At 46.3% G+C, this 21,943-nt stretch overlaps 1 protein-coding gene across 5 annotated transcripts in view; it reads right to left on the minus strand.

Annotated features, from left to right (window-relative positions):
- LOC147024607 (uncharacterized) overlaps window positions 1–21,943 on the minus strand; it is a 163,996-nt gene that overhangs the window by 125,565 nt on the left and 16,488 nt on the right. For all 5 annotated transcript variants that reach the window (XR_015059091.1, XM_085884665.1, XM_085884663.1 and 2 more), the window contains exon 2: window positions 6,359–6,454. The gene's annotated coding sequence lies outside the window, so the exon portion shown is untranslated. The remainder of the gene's footprint in view (window positions 1–6,358; window positions 6,455–21,943) is intronic.

The following is a 21,943-nucleotide window of genomic DNA, read 5'->3' on the forward strand; positions in this document are numbered from 1 at the left end:
GAAAATCTTAAATAAATTATTCCCTCCTCCACCGAAAGTGGATGGAGGTTATGTTTTCACCCTTGTCTGTCTGTTTGTCTGTGAACAGGATATCTTAAAAAGTTTTGGACGGATTCAGACGAAATTTGGTGGAGAGCTTGGGTGTGTGACAGATGAAATGATTCGATTTTGGTGAAGATCTGAATGCGGATTTCGATCTGAAAATTTTTCGATCCTTGTGGAGGATCTCCAAGTCTTACTCACGTTGCTGTTCTTGTGGACTTTTTTGTTTCGCAGCCTACAGTTTTCATCGAAACTTCCTGAAACTTGGCGTATACATGAAAAATTCCCTGCGCAGACAGTAACCATCTCCGATTTTGAAAATTCCTCCGAGAAAAAAAAGTTACGACGTTAAAATATCTCCGCTAATGGAAATCGCCAAAAAAATTATCTCCGAAACTAGGCAAGCTTTTTGAATTCTGTTTGCGGGAATCAAACAGGGCATTAGCAGAGATGAATTACCGCACATATGATACATCACTATGACATCATATCAATTTTTATGACGTCATTCCTATTTTTTGACATTTTTTGTTTCACAATCCAGAGTTTTCATCGGATATTCGTGAAACTTGCCATGTATATGCAGAAAGCCCACGTGCAGGCAGTAACCATCTCCGATTTTGGAAATTCTTCCAAGAAAAAAAGTTGACGTCATAATATCGCCGCAAATGGAAATCGCCTATACCATTATCTCCGAAACTCGGCAAGCTGTTTGAATTTTGTTTGCGGGAATCAAGCCGGGCATTAGCACAGATAATTTATCGCAAACCTGATACATCACAATGACGTCATATTCGTTTTTATGACGTCATCATTAAGAGGACGAGGATCTTAGCTCATTTGAGCTTGTTTGAGTTATTTTTCACCATTGAGAGATAGGGTCTAAAACGACATATAGCAGGAAGTTGTGGACATATAGCAGGAATTTATTCTCAAAAAGTTGTGGACGGATTTGGATGAACCTTGGTGGGCAGGTTGGGTATGTAATAAGGAATAATTTATTCGATTTTGGTGAAGATCTCAATGCAAGGATTTTTAAAGTGATTCTTCACCATTGAGTGATCGGTCTGAAATGATATACAAAATGATATCTGAAAAAGTTATGGATGGACTCGGAAGAAACATGGTGGATGAGTTGGTTAGGTGACAAGAAAAAGCAATTAAATTTTAGTTCAGGTCTGAATCCAGATCTGGCCTCTCGGTGGGATACAAAGCGTAAACTAATCAGCCTGGTGGAGGTATGCGCTCTTCTGAGTGCCCTTCTAGATTATTTTGAACTGCTCCATCAATCAACGTGAAACGTCACAATTATGATCTCGCAGTCATGGGGAATTCTAACAATATACAAGTCTGAAGACGACGATGGTTCACGAGCGGTATTTGACGATGTAGATCGTTTCAGAAGTCAAGGATGAGACAATGTGATAATGTTTGACCAAGTTATAAAAATGATCAACATGATGTGGTACGAGTGATAGGTTATTAGCTGCAAAATGTCGAAAACCCGGTTTCGTTCAACAACTTTCAAAATTTGACCTTTGCATAACCTTTAAAGGTCACAAAACAATGTTGTGGACATTAAAATAAGGAAACAGGATACGTGGTATAGCTTAATGGAGTTAGTTCGTCGAAGAAGGTCGAAAACCCAGTTTGATTCCCACAACTTTTAAAATTTGACCTTTGTGAACTTTAAAGGTCAAAGGTCAAGGATTATGACCTTTGGTGCAAAACTTCCTCTGGAACATTCCAGGAACAATATAACGTCATATAGGCTATATGGCATTTCACACTCCTCAGATTATATTATCCATACTTTGATGAAATCAGCGTAAAAACAAACTTGAAGGGGGCGCCACGGGCAAGGTGTTTGAGATAGAGAAAAATGGTTTCAAGACTTTAGGTGGGGAATGACCTCAACATTGTGCATAAAAATATTGTCATCCTAGCTCTCAAAGTTTGGGCAGTCGTATGATTTTTATGTCAAAATTCGAAATTTCCTAAGTTCGTGACCTTGTGACCTTGGGACGAAAATGAAAAATCGAGCCCCGTGGGGCTATGCAGGTGCCATTGGGCTAACCAAATACCAAAACCCCTGTCAGATTCGACAAACCCCCTAGAAGATGCAAATTTAAATCAGCTACCCCCTAAAAACACATGTTTTTTGGGCATGGCTCCGCCAATAATTGGCGCACCACGCCCATTTTCAGGAAAACACAACTAGATCATGATATAAACCTCCCACCAAAATTTTGTCAGGTTCGGATCAAAACCCACGGAGGTATGCTCGAGACAGACAGACAGACAGACAGACAGACAACAATAACGAATATAGTGGTCACTTATTTTTTTCATGAAAATATTTTTTCGTGAACCAATATAGCAGTCTAACAATATATAGTGTCGTAGATCCGGGGTTCAAGTCCTACCACGAAGGGGAACACTTGAGTCCCTCCCAAATGCCTGGTCCTGAGGCTGCTGGGCACAGATAACTCCGCGCACTGGCAGGTTGCTAAGCAACCATGAATGCTGATTGGCCCGGCCAAACTGGGCAAGGTTACACGACTTCACTTGTTACCTTATCTATGCACAGCCAGCTAATTGGGGTCACGTGCCCTCAGCGCACACTTGCATTACATCGAGTGTGCGCTGGCTAACAAAGCAAATTATTGGGGTAGAACTTCCCATCTAACTATACTTATGCACTGTGTCGGAACAATGAAGGAAAAGACAACTGAGACAGATTGGAAATGACAGCAAACAATTATTTATTATGAACACACAAGCAAGCAATCATTTAAAAGCAAGTATTTATCAGCAAGCAAGAAAGCAAAAAGGCACATTAGATTAGATTTAACCATAACATTTAACATAACCAGATTAGGTTTAACCTTATTCAATCTTACTTACACAAAAGACTTGGCCATCATTGACTCAGGGGCAAAGAAAAAAACAACGACTTGAAAATAAAATAAAAGTAACATATGGAGAAAATAAAAAGGCTTTTCCTTTCTCTCTCACCTCACATAACCCAAATATACAAGAAAATGCGGAGGAAAATGGATGGGGAAGATGGGCAGTGGCAATGTGACGTGATGGGGACACAGCAGTGTTTCTTAGATGCCCAGACCCAGTCGGCGAGTCCACTCCGGCATCTCAGTTATGCGAACTCGATGTGCGACTTGCCCTCTTCTGCCTCAGAGATGAGGTGCCACCATTCACCCTCCTCATCCTTCGTGGCTCACAGGATCAAGAAGGCAGGATGACGCTGGTGGAAGGAGTGTTCTTTTTCCACAGAAGCTCAACACCAGCTGCTCGTAAATCCTTCCTTTCTTTACCCTCACACGCTCTTGTTTCTTCCCTCAAGAGCCTTCTCAGCCTTTTGATTCGTCGTCTCTACTTCTCTCAGCCTTTCTGCTCTCTGAGGCATCTGCTCAGGAGCTCTTTTTGTCCCTGCTCACACAAGCTTTCCCCCCATTTGCTTCTGCCTTTTCATTTCTTCTTCACAATCATAAACTTTCAAGGCATGAACGTTCACTGACAGGCAAAATTACATTGCGTTCTGTTCTAACCTCTTCTTCTCTCATGTCAGCTCTCTTTCCTCCTCCCACAATCTCTCTCTCCCCACTGGTCCACAGCCGATGGGGGTGAGTGCACGACATAGCTTGTGGAATATACCACGCCATTCTGAGGGAAGTTTCAACGCAGCCCCTGCCCCCCCCCCTTTACAAGCCCAATAAAACAATGTGTGAATGGAGGAAACATGGGGAGGAATTCCGCCGGACCGAGGGACGACCGAACGGCCGCCGGGGTGAAGGTAAGACCGATGGGGTGAAGGAGGGACGATTGAAAAGATGTTTGATGGAGAGGAGATTATTGATGGACCGTTGAAACTGGTTGATGGTGTGAAGGGGGGAATATTGAAAGTAACAGAGGGATTGAAGTGATCCTCGGGTCACATACGTGTCCATGTATGCTCTCCTCCTGGGGTGTTTTCCAAAACTATAACAATATGCTATAAATTTCAAACTGATGGGACGCATGGTCTGGCAACCAAGAATTATTTAATATTTTACATCTGGGTTCAGGGAATTAAATCAAACTTGGTTCAAGTGTGTATAATGATGTAATAATGTGGGCGGAGGAACATCTGTCGACGTCGAAGAGTGACCTTGTGGTTCTCAGGTGTTTTCAAGAGTTGGAAATAGACCCTTCACTCATGGCTCATTTCCATTTTAATAAAGCCCTCTTTTATTACTTCGTTCTTCTTTCGAAACTAATTTCCTGTTCCGTTTGATTGCAAAAGAAAAACTTTCGCAATCCTGACTTCTCGCTCATGCTTCAGTCACATTTGGCTCGGCAGCCGTAGTGTCCAAAAAAATCTACGGCCACCAGCAATTATAGGGCAGCCGCAGTATTTCCACGGTCACACAATGTAGCAGTCACATATGTTTTTATTTTTGGGGTAGTCGCACGGGGTATTTAGAAATTGTGGAGACCGAAAACGTGGGGTGCCGTACAGTCTTTGATTTGATGTCGTACGGTGACCTTAGGGCGTCCCTGCGGCAGCCATAGAATTTTCAAGGCAGACGCAACGTAGCCTCAAGGTGCCCGCAAGGCGACCGCAGGGGGGGGCTAAGGCGAACGTGGAAATAGTGCGGCCGCTGTAATTTTGGGGGGGTTGGCAAAATTCATTTTTCATTGATAAGAGCCTACGGAAAACGCACGAATAACGCAAGCCCACTGTACGCCCTACGTACGGTAGACGTGGAACACGTCTACGTCATGGCTACGGCTTGTCGAATTGCTACGGCCAACCTAGAAATGAAAAAAGTTACAACTCCACGCTTTAATTCTACGGAGACCCCTACGGCCTGTAAAAGATAGCCATACGGCGTAGGGCCACCCTGAGGCCACCTCAGAAACTCTGTGGCCGCCGCACGTTTGTCAATTCAGGGGGGGGGGGTACGGCCACCGTATCCTAGCCGTAGAGCAAATGTCTCATGCTTTAGACACCTCGACAAACATGGACTATTGTCACATTTGGAATTGTGAGACGCCTTTGAAACGTGCCAAACCATTCACACATTTTTTAATAGTTGAGTTGTTGTTGTGAGTCTTGTGTTTCCGCTGCACCTGGCATCATGACAGACTACAAAATTTGCTGACAAAAACCCTCACATATTAAGGTTGGTCAGCAAGTGGGTGGGCTAATATACTACAGGCTCTTCATCTCACTGTTTTGTTGTACAGTCTTTCAACATTTTGTGTGAATCTTCTTCACCTCATTGTTTATATTATTCCAAGTGAGAATCTTCACCTTGGGCTGGCAGTATAACCAAGAGGTACAGACATTTACCCTCTCAGCTGTCTAGCCTGGGTTTGATTCCTGACCCAGTTATAAACTGTCAGTCGGGTGATTCATCAATGTGTGTGCTGTCCCTCAGATGGACGTTAAACTGGGTGTCACATCTGCTGGCATTATATGGTGGATGTTTAAGATCCTCAGGTGTCCTTCCTGAAGAGTAAGCGAGGTATCGCCCGCCGGCACCATGAGCAAATTCCAAAATTACTGCCCTAACGACTTAGTCGAACGACAGGCCTGCCCAGCCAGTTTGTGAAGACTCGGGCCAAGATTCCCCCGGCTGACCCCAGAAGAAAGGTGGGATAATGGTGGAAGAAGAAGAAGCAGAACCAGAAGCAGAATCTTCCAAGTGAGAACCTTCATCACTTCCAGAATATATAAATACATCTAATGAGACTGAGTATAAGAAATGTAGGTGCATTATATAGTTGCAGTTTATCATTTGTTTGAAATGCTTGCAAATTAACCCAATGTTAACTTTGGTCGTTTATGTTAGTTAATAATGGAGATGGGATTCTACAGTTGACTCACGCACAATGCACCCATCTTCAAGCGTTGCTCACTTTTACTCACAATTGCTCGAACTATAACACATACAAGAAGACAAGTTTCTGTTCCATTTGCTCCAATACCACATTATCTCAAGGACAGATTTCAATGCAAGTTTTTTTTTAATGAACAGCCTCAGGGGTGACATCACATGGAGACCTCACACAACACAGGACTGTATATGGTAATACGCATGCTCTTGCATTAGCACATCCATTAGCCAAACTCCCATCGACTATATATATATATATATATATATAATCGACATAAAAGATGAAACGTAGAATTAAACATGACACATTTTGAAATCGCAATACCTCGAAAAATGTGAGAAAATATATTACGAATTGATTTGTGTGCACGGCTTTATGTGAACGTGTACAAATTGTTAATCCACTGACCTACCAGACTCTCGACGATGCACAGCTGTCATTCTGCCAGTTTCAGAAGAGTTTTGGACTTTCAGGAGGGAGCAGTGTTTGTTGTCAGTTTTATACGACTCTAAATTCAAATAAACAAAAGATCATATGAGACTTGTATCCAACCTACATGTTACATTTAGCACCTACGCTTACAGAGAAGCAATTTACTGTCCTGCTGCAACGAAATACAATACATCATGGCCAAGCATCTAAACCAGTCCTCAAGACCACTTCGTCAACTCCCGTTGTAACGTCACACAGACCGGCTGACAACGACAACATCGTATGTGCCGCTGAGCTTACAAAACGACGATTCCATTATTTCTGCTACAACTCAAAGTAATGTTCGCCCAAACCTCTTGTCGGAGGTTACCGAGAGACAAGTAGAGCAGACATCTTTCCTGTTAGTAGTCACTGCAGGCACACTAATAATAGCTGCTTTGTGACTTTAACACAAACCACGACTTCAATCTTTTCATTTGTCCATCAAAAGGATCGAGGAAGACAACATGAATGCAAAATGAGTTTTTGCAAAGATGCAGAAAGCAAGAGGTTACAAAGTGTGCAATACATGATTGTTTTCAAAGACAATCAGGTGATGAATTGTCTTACCAATCCCAAAATCTGCAGTATCATGCTAAGCTTCATATCCAGTCATGAGACACCCTTTTTCATGAAAGAATTGTCCACAAATGCATCTGATGTACACAGATGTGAATATCATGAACAGACATGGTATGTCTGTCTGTTGTTGATTTGGGAATTCTCTTAAAGCTAAGTTTTAGAATATCATGTCTCAAAGGAAGGAAATGAGGTCCTTTCTTTTATTTTAAATCTATGATTGCATCATAATATCCACATTTCAATTGTTATGGAGCCATGAACCTGTGTGCCTCACAAGCACTTACTACAAATGTCTTGATATCAACACAGGGTGCTTGTAATATATATATATATATATATATATATATATATATATATATATATATATATATATATATATATATATATATATATATATATATATATATATATATATATATATATATATATATACATATATATATATATATATATATATGTATATATATATATGTATATATATATATATGTATATATATATATTGTTGAGGAGCCAACGGTGGGGGGATTCGGACGAGTGCGTCAATCACTGTCCGTAACCAGTTTGGGTTTTCGCACCCTACTCGCGACAGCTAAATGTTACAGATTCGGCACCACCCTAACCATCGCCGTCTCCGGGGTTATAACGCTGGCTGGTTCGGCACAATTCTCGGGTTACACATCTCGAATCACGATACTAAAATACACCTGCACCTTGCAAGCTGTGGGAATAGACCCCGGTTACAGACTGGTTTTGTCAGAGACCGAGCAGAGTCTACCAGTCTGTAACCATTTTGGTTTTTATATCCAAATTGAGCGGATCGTTCCTCGACATGGCACAAATTAATTCAACGAGGCAACTTCATACGAATCAGCCAGATTTATTGGGGAAATCGGGGAACACGACACAAGCAAAACATTCACGACAATGTTATAATTAATCTATTACCCGTTCTTAACTGGGGAGCTACAGATTATGAGTTTCGAAGGGGACCCTAACGAGATAAGCCTGAAACAACATGCAGTCAAGACACAAAGTACTTGGTGATGTTCATGGACGAGAGGAAAGTGTCAAAGGCACGAATGTGGCTCGTGACAAGCCGATGTCCACGGATTCGAGCACCCAAGCTCAAACACGCCGCATGGCAAGATGGCGCTCGTTCTCCTTTTGTCGCACCGCCTATGCACGCGGCCTCCACGTGTTCTGACCCAGATAGATGGTGGCACAAGACCGTCAGATCAATGGTGGGTTTCAGCTGGTTTCTCCCAAGGTCCAGTATACAAGTCCAGGCCTGGCCTGTTCACCAGACCAGGCCAAATCGAGGTGTTGGGCTCTGCAGGCTGGATCCATGGGATTCCAAGACGTCGTCGAGCCGTGAAGTGAGTAGGGACAGTCAGAGGCTCCGTCACTGGACTCCGGATGAGCCTGTCGATGTCTCCTCACGAAAGCCGATCTCGCCCCACAACGGCGCTCAGTTTCACCACCGTCTTCCCGGCGCTCCTGCAGTCTTTTTCTTCACTCGCTCGCCTCAAAACCAACTGCCCAACTCGGTGCTCTCAGTTTTACCACCTTTTCTTTTTGGGGCGCACCCCTTTACGAAGCCGACAAACTCCTCCCTTCAGTTTCACTTCCTTCTCGAGGCCACTCCCCCTCTCAGAGCTGGGCGGGGACTATTGTCCGGAGAGAGGAAGGAAGAAAAAGAACCTCTCGGTCCACCACCAATGTACCAACGATGAACAGCCTCTTACACCTCCCGACACACATGTAGTGTCCATTTACTGAACAACCTGGCTAAACATGCATTTAATGGGGGATCTGGGCTAATCCTATATTTAATAACACATGAAGGGCCATTTCCACAACAATATGTATATATATATATATATATATATATATATATATATATATATATATATATATATATATATATATATATATATACATACATATACAGTGGGGAAAACAAGTATTGATACACTGCCGATTTTGCAGGTTTTCCCACTTACAAAGCACGCAGAGGTCTGTAATTTTTTGTCATAGGTACACTTCAACTGTGAAAGACGGAATCTAATAAAAAAAATCCTGAAAATAACATTGTATGATTTTTAAATAATTAATTTGCATTTTATTGCATGAAATAAGTATTTGATACATCAGAAAAACAGAACTTAATATTTGGTACAGAAACATTTTTTGCAATTACAGAGATGAGACGTTTCCTATCGTTCTTAACCAGGTTTGCACAGACTGCAGCAGGGATTTTGGCCCACTCCTCCACACAGATCTTCTCCAGATCCTTCAAGTTTCGGGGCTGTCGCTGGGCAACACAGACTTTCAGCTCCTTCCAAAGATTTTCTATTGGGTTCAGGTCTGGAGACTGGCTAGGCCACTCCAGGACCTTGACATGCTTCTTATGGAGCCACTCCTTAGTTGCCCTGGCTGTGTGTCTCGGGTCGTTGTCATGCTGGAAGACCCAGCCACGCCCCATCTTCAATGCTCTTGTTGAGGGAAGTAGGTTGTTGGCCAAGATCTCGCGATACATGACCCCATCCATCCTCCCCTCAATACGGTGCAGTCGTCCTGTCCCCTTTGCAGAAAAGCATCTCCAAAGAATGATGTTTCCACCTCCATGCTTCATGGTTGGGATGGTGTTCTTGGGGTTGTACTCATCCTTCTTCTTCCTCCAAACACAGCGAGTGGAGTTTAAACCAAAAAGCTCTATTTTGGTCTCATCAGACCACATGACATTCTCCCATTCCTCTTCTGGATCATCCAGATGGTCATTGGCAAACTTCAGACGGGCCTGGACATACGCTGGCTTGAGCAGAGGGACCTTGTGTGCACTGCAGGATTTTAATCCATGATGGCGTAGTGTGTTACTTATGGTTTTCTTTGATAGTGTGGTCCCAGCTCTCTTCAGGTCATTGACCAGGTCCTGCCGTGTAGTTCTGGGCTGATCCCTCACCTTTCTCATGATCATTGAGGCTCCACGAGGTGAGATCTTGCATGGAGCCCCAGACAATGGGAGATTGACTGTTATCTTGAACTTCTTCCATTTTCTAATAATTGCGCCAACAGTTGTTGCCTTCTCACCAAGCTGCTTGCCTATTGTCCAGTAGCCCATCCCAGCCTTGTGCAAGTCAACAATTTTGTCCCTGATGTCCTGAGACAGCTCTCTGGTCTTGCCCATTGTGGAGAGGTTGAAGTCTGATTGATTGAGTGTGGACAGCTGTCATTTATGCAGATAACGAGTTCAAACAGGTGCAGTTAATACAGGTAATGAGTGGAGAAAGGGAGGGCTTCTTAAAGACAAAACTAACAGGTCTGTGAGAGCTGGAATTCTTACTGGTTGGTAGTTGATCAAATACTTATTTCATGCAATAAAATGCAAATTAATTACTTAAAAATCAAACAATGTGATTTTCAGGATTTTTCTTTTGGATTCCGTCTTTCACAGTTGAAGTGTGCCTATGATATAAATTACAAACCTCTACGTGCTTTGTAAGTGGGAAAACCTGCAAAATCGGCAGTGTATCAAATACTTGTTCTCCCCAGTGTATAGACATATATATACATATATACATATACATATATATATATATATATATATATATATATATATATATATATATATATATATATACATATATATACATATATACATATACATATATATATATATATATATATATATATATATATATATATATATATATATATATACCTGGTGTTTGCGCAGTGGTAAGGGCAGCGGCTTGGGACCCAAAAGGTCCTGAGTTCAAGCCCCGTTGGGCCACTGAATGAATATACACCAGGGGGTTGACTCGGCCTGTCATCCTTCCGAGGTCAGCGAAATGAGTACCAGTGTACTGGGCCCGGTGTATGCCCCGGTTAGAATAGGTGTACCATATCCCTGTGTATCATATGAGGTGACCAGGGTTTCGTCAGGAAGGGCATCCGGCATAAAAAAAAACCGATGCCAAATCAATATTTGGACAATAAAACGGATTTCCATACCAGATCGGTCGAGGCCTGGGTTACTAACGACCGCCACCGGTACCGTTGGTCAGCAGGGTACCGGTGGAAATTGTGCTACTGCTGGGCGAAGGATTAGAAGGAGACGGGGAAGGTGGGTCCAGAGGCAGTGGGAGAGGGGGAAGGGTAGAAGTGTGGAGGTGAGAGTTGGAACTCTGAATGTTAGGACGATGACTGGCAAAGGGTGAGAGTTGGCTGATATGATGGAGAGAAGAAAGGTGGACATACTGTGTGTACAAGAGACCAAGTGGATGGGGAGTAAGGCTCGGAGCATTGGAGGTGGTTTCAAACTGTTCTACCATGGTGTGGATGGGAGGAGAAATGGTGTCGGGGTAATCCTGAAGGAAGATTATGTCAAGAGGGTATTGGAGGTGAGGAGAGTGTCGGACCAAGTGATGAATGTGAAGTTGGAAATTGAAGGGGTGATGATGAATGTCATCAGTGCATATGCCCTGCATATGGGGTGTGAGATGGAGAAAAAGAAGATTTCTGGAGTGAGTTAGATGAAGTGGTGGAGTGTGTATCCAAGGATGAAAGAGTGGTGATGGGAGCAGATTTCAATGGGCATGTTGGGGAAGGGAATAAAGAAGATGAGGAGGTGATTGGTAGGTACAGTCTCAACAAGAGGAATGAGGGAGGGCAAATGGTGGTGGATTTTGCCAAAAGAATGGAAATGGCAGTGGTAAATACGTATTTCAAGAAGAAGGAGGAGCACAGGGTGACATACAAGAGTGGAGGAAAGTGCACACAGGTGTATTACATATTAAGCAGGAGATGCAACCTGAAAGAGATTAGAGACTGTAAGTTGGTAGCAGGGGAGAGTGTAGCTCGACAGCATCGATTGGTGGTCTGTAGGATGATTTTGGAGGTGAGGTTGAGGAAGAGGGTGAGGGCTGAACAAAGGACAAGATGGTGGAAGCTGAAGGAGGAAGACTGTTGCGTGGAATTTAGGGAGGAGGTGAGACAGGCTTTGGATGGTGGTAAAGAGGGGTGGGATGATTGGGCAACTACAGCAGAAGTGGTGAAGGAAATAGTGAGGAAAGTACTTGGTGTGACATCTGGACAGAGTAAGGAAGATAAGGAGACTTGGTGGTGGAACGAGGAAGTACAGGAAAGTATAAGGAAGAAGGGGTTGGCGAAAAAGAAGTGGGATCGCCAGAGAGATGAAGAAAGTAGGCAGGAGTACAATGAGTGGCGGCAAGGCAAAGAGAGAGGTGGCAAAGGCGAAGGAAAAGGAATATGGCGGGCTGTATGAGAAGTTGGATACAAAAGAAGGGGAAAAGGATTTGTACCGATTGGCAAGATAGAGGGACCAAGCTGGGAAGGATGTACTGCAAGTCAGGGTGATAAAGTACGCAAATGGGAATGTGTTGACAAGTGAGGAGAGCGTGTTGAGAAGGTGGATGTAGTACTTTGAGGAGCTGATGAATGAAGAAAATGAGAGAGAGAGAAGATTGGAAGAGGTGGAGATAGTGAATCAGGAAGTGGGGTGGATCAGTCAGGATGAAGTGATGACTGCTATGAAGAGGATGAAGAGTGGTAAGGCGGTTGGCCCAGATGATTTTCCAGTGGAGGCATGGAAGTGTTACGGGAGATGGCAGTGGGGTTTCTAACCAGATTGTTTAATAAAGTCTTGGAAAGTGAGAGGATGCCGCAGGAGTGGAGATTAAGTGTACTGGTTCCGATTTTCAAGAACAAGGGTGATGTGCAGAGCTGTGGTAATTGCAGAGGGATAAAGCTGTTAAGCCACACCATGAAGTTGTGGGAAAGAGTAGTGGAAGCTTGGCTGAGAGGAGAGGTGACGATCTGTGAGCAGCAATATGGGTTTATGCCAGGAAAGAGCACCACTGATGTGATGTTTGCTTTGAGAATGTTGATGGAGAAGTATAGGGAAGGCCAGAAGGAGTTACATTGTGTGTTTGTGGATTTAGAGAACGCTTATGATAGGGTGCCAAGAGAGGAGTTGTGGCATTGTATGAGGAAGTCTGGAGTGGTGGAGAAGTATGTGAGGATTGTGCAGGATATGTATGAGGACAGTGGGACAGCGGTGAGGTGTGCGGTAGGAACGACGGACCGGTTTAAGGTGAAAGTGGGATTGCACCAAGGATCGACTCTGAGCCCTTTCCTGTTTGTAATGGTGATGGACAGGTTGACGGATGAGATCAGACTGGAGTCTCCATGGACTATGATGTTCGTGGATGACATCATGATCTGTAGCGAGAGTAGGGAGCAGGCAGAGGCGAGCCTCGAGAGGTGGAGGTACGCACTGGAGAGAAGGGGAATGATAGTCAGGAGGAGGGTAAGATGGAGTACATGTGCGAAAATGAGAGGGAGCGTGGTGGTATGGTGCGGTTGCAAGGAGTTGAGGTGGGGAAGGTGGATGGGTTTAAATACTTGGGATCAACTGTACAAAGTAACGGAGAGTGTGGTTGAGAAGTGAAAAAGAGAGTGCAGGCAGGATGGAGTGGGTGGAGAAGAGTTGCAGGAGTGATTTCTGACAGAAGGGTAGCTGCAAGAGTGAAGGGGAAAGTATATAAGATGGTAGTGAGACCAGCTATGTTGTATGGTTTGGAGGCGGTGGCGCTGACAAAAAGCGGAGCTGGAGGTGGCAGAGTTAAAGATGCTGCGATTCTCGTTGGGAGTAATGAGGATGGACAGGATAAGGAAAGAGTATATTCGAGGGACAGCGCAGGTAGGACGGTTTGGAGACAATGAGAGGGTGAGATTGAGATGGTTTGGACATGTGCACAGGAGGAAAGCGGAGTATATCGGGAGAAGGATGCTGAGGATGGAGCCGCCAGGTAGGAAGAGAAGAGGAAGGCCAAATAAGAGGTTCATGGATGCGGTGAGGGTGGACATGTAGGTGGTTGGAGTGTCAATGGAAGATGTGGAGGATAGAGTGAAATGGAGACGGATGATCCGCTGTGGCGACCCCTAACGGGAGCAGCCGAAAGAAGAAGAAGAAGAAGGTATATATTTATCAATATATATATATATATATATATATATATATATATATATATATATATATATATATATATATATATATATATATATATTGTTACAATGCCGGGGTCGGCTGCGAACCGACCGATCGCCCGGAATTTCGATTGCCGCCCGGATAAGTCCGAGTCGACGGGTCCTTGTACAAGAACCGAAATACGCCAATGGACAGACCACCTGGGGTAGGGTCAATTGCCAATCTTCAATTTACCTAAATACCCACGTGATCCAACTCCCGGGGTATTCCACCCTCGACGGAACTCGTACGGAACAAGCCGCTGAAGCGAGCCTGTCCCGTGCGTGATTCCGAGCGGCTTAATCGTCAAGAACCGTTGGTCCAAATGTCCCCCTTTTCCGGCAAACCAACGGCTTTCTAACTCCCAACACACGAAATGCTCAGTCAATGAAAGAATCGACGCGACTCGCTGAAAACATTTAACAATTGGGGTATTTATTAATAATAATGGGGAACTGGGGAAGCACGTAAGAGCAGAACTAAACCGACCGTACAAAATGCAATGCAAACATTTACAGCACACAAAGCACTTTACAATTTCCTACTTATTAGATGGGCCCACGGACACATGTACGCACACACACACACCCAAGAAATGGTGGCTGAGGCCTTTAATCACGAGCTCCAGCTCGGAGGACAGGTGAGCTGAAACCCAGAACCTATCTCGAACCTCTCCACCTCGTGTGGTCTTCAAGTTGTTCGGACCCGGGCTCCAGCGAGAGCGAGCTGGACCCAATCGCCGTGAGCCGCGATCCTTCCCGAGCTCCAGCGAATCCTCCCGCGCTTCTCAATACGTGCTGGTGAGATGAGGCGCCGATCCTTCCCGTCGATGGGTCGCTATCTCGAAGAACCACTTCCAAGATGAGGCCGATGAGTCGCACCAAGCCGGGAACCAAGCAGAGAACAAAGAGCTCCACGAACCAAGAAGAAGAAGAACCACCACCAGCAGCTCGAGCCGAGCAACCAGCTCAACTCTCTTCCGATGAACAAAGCGAGGACCAAGAACTCCGAGCCGAAGCAAAAAGCTTACTAAAAGCCAAGCCAAAGCAGAAAGCCTTCAAAAAGCCTCGACCCTAACCCAAGCCAAGCCAAATCAGAAGCTGAAGATCTACTGAAAGCCACCTCCCTAACCCAAGCCAAGCCAAAGCAGAAGCCGAAGCTCTACTGAAGGCCAGCCTGAACAAAGCAGAGTATCCCTTTTTTATTCCTATCCGCCCCCTCCCCCGCTCCCAGCGTGACTCATGCCCTTGTGATCCATGCCCTTGGGACCCCCGCTCAATCACGGGTGGGAGGGAGTTGTTGACGTCATGAATCACGGGACGGGAGGGCTCCACTTCATCTTCGCAGAAGAGTGGGAGGGCATCTCCATCGTGTTATGATCGCTTCCTTACGATTAAATTGAATCGCGCAGCGCACTTAAATCGATTTCTGCCCATTAAACAATGGAAGGTAAGCCATCTAGGGAACAAGCACTTATCGACATAACTGACTAAAGGAACCTGAATGTTGTGTGCAATCGAATTCCCAAATTCGTAACACTACCCCCTCCCCTTTTTACAGACTCATCCCGAGTCGTCAAATTTTCGTGTGACCAGCATGTGTAAGTTTTCCCCTAGTACGTTTTACCTTTGGATTCCTGAGTGTGACATTTCTTTATACGTGTCCCAAAAATAAATAACCTAATGTGCTGCGTAACTAATTAAACAAACTCTCAGACTCATTCAGACAACTTAACTAAAATTGCCGGCACTAAAACAAACATGCAGGTGGGGGTTCACATATCTACAATTTCCACTCAACTTATCCATGACTTAACCATGGCCCAGGACCTGTGATCTGTGAAAAGGGAAAGGCAAAAGTCATTTCAAAGTCATTGGTGCAGGGGAATGGATGGAGATGGTCGCAAACCACAAAATGAACATGATGGATGCATGGGCTGCCTGCAGGGCAGTACTTGCAAAAGTGGATGGTCCTGGCGCACATGGTGATGGATGGACACAGGGGCAAACGCAAACAAGGGTTTGCAGGCATGGGGTCATGGCAGAGGCAGGCAAACTAGGCATGGCAAGGCAAGCCCATGCAGAACAGGTGGCTGCAGCACAACAGGCTGGCAGGTGAAGTTGGGCGGCCTCTGGTGTGGTTCCAACAGGTCTGGAGGGAGTGCGGTGGTGCTGGCCGCTCTGAAGGCAGGCTCGGACCTAGCCTACTGTCTCCCTCCCACTTATCGCCTTTGCCTATCGCTGTCCATACCCACTCCCTTAATTTGCCACACAACAACAAAATTTAGTTAGCCCCTTTTTATTTTGATTATTTCTCTTTTATAATTGGCTCCCTTACCCCTTTATCGTCATTGTCCGGCTAGCCTACTCCCAACCCCTAAAATCCTTTTTAGAGGGGAATAGGGAGAAACTAGCGTCCTGTCTCGAGGCCCAATGAAGCCTCAGAATGGCCTCCTCAGAGTTCAGCGATCTACCAAGGTGAGTCCAGCGGCCTACAACGAGCGAAGGGATGGATGGTGCAAAGGGGTACATCTCCTAACTACTCCGGGGCTTTCCAGAAACGCCTCACACTTTTAAACTATCGGTTCTAAAAACCATGATTCCCATCGCCTGTGTTGGTGTCCATTATAAATTTGGGCCTTGCCCTCAAATTTTCATTCGTGCCCACGCACAATTTCCTGGCTGGGCAGCGTGGCTCAACTGGCAGGAACTCCCCCTCTGCCGAACTCGAACCGTGGCACCCCCAGGCCCGCAGGCTGCCTCCGAGCCTAGCTGCCCCCTATGAACGTGGGGGGTTGCCCTCTCTGGCATTGCCCCCCTCCGCTGCCCACGTGGCATGTTGATGCCCCGGGTCCCTTTCCGAAGGCCGCCCGTGCCTACTACACTGCCCCCGTGGCATTCTGTTGCTACGGTTCCCATTTCCGACGGGTCGCCCGTGCCCACTACACCATCCCGGCCCCTCTTGCCCCTTGGCCTACTCTGGCCGACTAATCCGGTGCCCACTAAACAAAACTCACCTTTCCACAGCCACGCTCCCAGCCGGTCCATGAACTCTTGCACCCCTCCAAACGGGTTTCGTGCCTTCTCTCGACACCAACAACAAAACGACCTCCTTTTAGTAAATTGAACTACCCACTAACTAAACATTAAACTGACCCCGGGGTCACTTGGGTGGGAATCACTCCTCCCCCCAATCAGTCATCGCACCATGCATACCACATTCGCTCCATTCACACACTTGGGCCCACTGTCCCACACTCATTCCTCACACACTTTCCATTTCGCAACTCACACCAACACTCTATACTGCCATCCTCTAACTAAATCCCCTGACTAACTCGTGCTCCCTCGTCATCCCTTAAAACTCATGCACGTTCCATTTACTCTACGTAGCTAAGCTACGTCTCCACTACACATTTCCAGTCTGTCCATGTTTCCAAAAATCCCCAAAATTCCCATTTCCAAAATCTAAACTGAAATCCCTCTACCTAAACCATTCCACGGGCTCCATGAGGAACGACCCATGTCCCCATGAAGCCGGTCTAACTATCACTAACCGATCCCCCTAACTAGTACTTCCTGTGCCCCCTTGCAAGGGGGTCTTCTACCCTCTGCCCATGGAATCCTGTTTACTCGAAGCGAGGCTTTTCCGCCTTCTCTGCATCTACATGGGGGTGGTTTACGGTCGCCCATTCGTCCTTACTGGCGTTACCGACGTCCCCTTCAATGGCTGATCCGTGCAGCAATGACGTCACTCCGCCAATTCCGAATAGCACTCGCTCGCGGGGAATTCCCCACGTGGGATATGCACTGTTTGTCCCGCATTCGTGCCGCGAGATTCATGCCGATGACGTCACGCGCGCACCGAGCCTGCAGCGGCGCGCGCGTAACTTCCCGGAAACCCGCTCCGCAAACAGAACATGTGATAAGCAGCACGAAATGTCTCGAACATGCGTACATGTGGGGAACCGCGTGTTCCAAATCCACCCAACACTCGCCATCTTAACCGTCCTCGCAACGGCCTTTTTCGATACGTGGGACGTTCCCGCACCGGCTTCCCTGTACGAAAACGCACGCGCGAGGGCCGTTCGCTACCTGCCGAAAGGGCCCCGCACACGACGTCCCGTGAAACCGGCGTGGTTCTCGAAACATCTACAAGCGGCCCTTTCGGCTCGCTGTTCCCGTCCCTTGTCTGGACCCGTCTGTCCATTTCCACGCACGCCATTTCACTCACACTATGCGTACGTTTCAATACACTCGCTGCACTCACACCTTTAACCATGCACACCGGGACAATTACACTGGGGATTCGCGCTACGACAAGGGGTCCCGGGGTCTCTTTACCCCCCAAGCTCCGCGTGTACCTGTTAACAGCACTCATCCACTCTACCTCGTTCGGCACGACCAGACTCACCTCGTCGCGATCCGCTTCAAGGGAGCATATCGTCTCCCTCCGTTCCTGAAGGAGGCTATCCTGCTGCTCGCACCGGGTCACGACACATTCCGCCAGCTCACCTCCATTGTCCTCCACTACCTCCATGTGTGTGTGTTCGTCCTTACCATGTAGTTTCTCCGCTACCGTTTATATCTCTCGCGTCTCTGTTATTTCTTTTACGCTCCGCGTCTCTGTCTCCTCGTCCACTATTTCCATTTCTTCCTCGCTCCATTTTCCTTCCCATTTGAGTCGTTCTTCCTCTCTGAGCCTCTTTAGTTGTTCATTTTCTTTCCGCAGCTTTTCCATCTCCGTGGACTCAAATTTTGCTGTTTCCTTGAGTTGGTTAATTTCAAACTCGTATTGTTTTTGTTTTCTACCCTACCGTCTCTCACGTTCTTCATTCTCCCATCTCATTGTTTCCTTCATTTTGTTGATCTCCTTTTCCTGTTTCATTCGTTGTTCTTTCACTATCTCCTCGTACTTCAATGTTGCTTTCTTTTTTAATTGTTCTTGTCTTTCTTTTTTAATTTCTTTCAATTGGCCGATCTCCTTTTCCTGTTTCATTCGTTCTTCCTTCACTATCTCTGCGTACTTCAACCTTGCTTTCTTTTTTAATTGTTCTTGTCTTTCTTTTTTAATTTCTTTCACCCCCTGTCCGACTGTCATTATTTCGCCTGTCACGTCCTTCTCGCCCACCTCCGTCGCGGACCGCACACCTTCTACATTCCCTTTCGCTGATTCGATTTCTCTGCCACGTGGCGCCGCCATTTTGCACTTCACCGTCCGCGCTTCGTCGCGCGCAATCGCCATTATGCCCGCCTGGAGACCTCGCCCCATACACTGCCTGAAATGAAAACGAGAGATGAACCTTCAGAGTGTAGGCTTTATTCCATTTGATTGGAGCCGCTTCTACGGGCACACCAGGAAATACAGACGCAGCATGGAGTACATAAGCAGTAAGGTATACACGCGCAACTAATCACCGCAAAATAAATCAGTATAAGCGCGGAGTCCGATATACTCTCAATTCCTACCATTCAACGAGCACCAAGTGAACCGCCGACATAAAACGACAATGCCCCTGGGACAATCCCCCCGACCGTGCCGAACCTCAGCTTTATCTCTTCTGTGCTCGAGCCGGGCAACATGTGATCACACATCACGACCTTCAATTCACCACATTTTCCCCATCTTTAAAATGTAACTAGAGGCCCAACTAACGCACCATGATTACTTCAGCACTACAGGAGTATACATTTCAAGCAACGCGAACTATCTAAACTACAGAAGCATACATGCCAAGCAGTGAGGATTATTTTGAGTTGTAGGAGCATGGTCAAGAGCATCGATATATTATGTCACGAGCATATAGGAGCATGAGCATCGAGGATGCCGATAATCCCCTTTACAGATTGAGTCGGCGAGGGGGTATTATTCGTCGACCTCTCCGGGAGTAGATGGCGGTTTCACTTGAGGAAGGCTTCCGATCCTCTTGGTGAGCCTCGACTCGTGCAGGAGATGACTCCCCGATCGCTCTCGGGTGGAACGCGGCAGCTCCGTCGTCACCCTTCTCGGGTGGAGTCCCTGGGGGGGGGGGGAACACCTGGGGAGGGGATGTCAGAGGGAGGTGTGCCAGATGGTGGTGTACCTGCGGGAGGAGTTCCTGAGGGAGCCAAATGGCGAACCGACACAGTGGTCTCCCTGCCATCCGGGAGCCTGACATGAGCATACTCTGGATTAGTATCGATGAGTTCGACCTCTTCCACCATGGGTTCATACTTGCTTTGTCGTACCGGGCGTTTCATGAACACTGTTCCGGGATGGGTTAGCCAGTTGGGCACCGATTGGCCGTCAACATAACGTCGTTGGTGAGCAAACATTCGTTCGTGAGGAGTTGCATTGGTGGACGTGCAGAGCAAAGAGCGTATGGAATTCAAAGCGTCGAGAAGGGTAACCTCCCACCGCTTGGGGCCCAGTCCTCTCGATTTCAGCGCCAGAGTTACGGCTTTCCAAATAACTCCATTATATCGTTCCACCTGCCCATTACCCTGTGGGTTGTAACCCGTCGTTCGACTAGTTGCTATGCCGTGCTCTAATAGGAATTGTTTTAGCCCGGCCGACATGAAACACGGCCCTCTGTCTGAATGTATGTACGAAGGTTTCCCAAACATAGCGAAGAGGTCAGACAGACATTTCACGACAGTGCCCGAGGTCATATCCGAGCACGGAAATGCGAAAGGGAACCTTGAATACTCATCAACAACAGTGAATATGTATCTGTTGTCTGTCTCGGTCGGCAGGGGCCCTTTGAAGTCAATGTTTAGTCTCTCGAAGGGAGAAGTGGCCTTGATCAATCTGCCAGAAGCCGCGCCATAGAATCTGGGTTTTAGTTCAGCACAAACAGGGCATGAAGCATTCATTTGTTTAATATCTTCAATAGAATAGGGAAGATTCTGTCTGCGCACGAAATGTGCCATTCTGGTTACCCCCGGGTGGCACAGAGACACATGAAGGTCTTGCAAAGCCCGACTGATTGTCGCCGAGCAGTAGACCCAAGAGAAGGTGTCTGCAGCAGGGTTTTCCCTCCCGGGCCGGTAGACTATGTCGTAACTATAGCAAGCTCGGTCTATCCGCCATCTCATAATTTTTTCATCCTTAATTTTCCCGTTATTTTTCCCATCAAACATGAATGCCACGGATCGTTGGTCCGTAACGAGCGTGAAGTGGTTTCCCAGTAAATAATGTCTCCATTTACGCAGCGCTTCGACGATGGCGTACGCCTCCTTCTCTATTGCCGAGTGTCTCTGCTCGCTTCCAGAAAGAGTTCTCGAAAAGAACGCGACCGGCCGCCCAGACTGATTAAGCGTAGCAGCTATCGCGTGATCTGAAGCATCTGTTTCCACCACGAAGGGCACCGAGCTATCGATCGATAATACCACGGAATTACTGATATCATCTTTGAGGTTGTGGAAAGCTGTTACAACAGCGGCATCTGGTGGAAAGTTTTTGCAATGCACTAGGGGATGTATTTTCTCGGAGTATTGCGAAATCCATCTAGCATAGTAAGCGAACATGCCTATCACCCGGCGCATTGTCTGCAGGTCCTGAGGTGGGGGTAGCTCACGAAGTTGGCGCAATCGTTCAGGATCAGGCTTAATCGTGCCGTCGGCTATCGTGTAGCCGAGAAGGTCAACTGACCTTGCCGAGAATACGCATTTCTCGTAGTTGAGAGTCAGATTATATTTTCTAGCAATGCTCAAGAATCTGTCCAGATTCATGTCATGTTCCCCCTGATCCCTACCGCACACTGTGACATTGTCCACGTAAACAAAAGTGTCTTTGAGGTTTTCATCTGAGATGATGTTGTCCATAACCCGTTGGAAGCAAGCTACTCCATTCGTGACACCGAATGGAATCCTCCTGAATTGGTAGAGGCGCCGACCTGCCTGGAATGCGGT

Source organism: Eptatretus burgeri, chromosome 6 (assembly GCF_056783735.1).
Source record: "Eptatretus burgeri isolate ZD-2024b chromosome 6, Ebu_testis_v1, whole genome shotgun sequence".
In the NCBI taxonomy this organism is placed as follows: domain Eukaryota; kingdom Metazoa; phylum Chordata; class Myxini; order Myxiniformes; family Myxinidae; genus Eptatretus; species Eptatretus burgeri.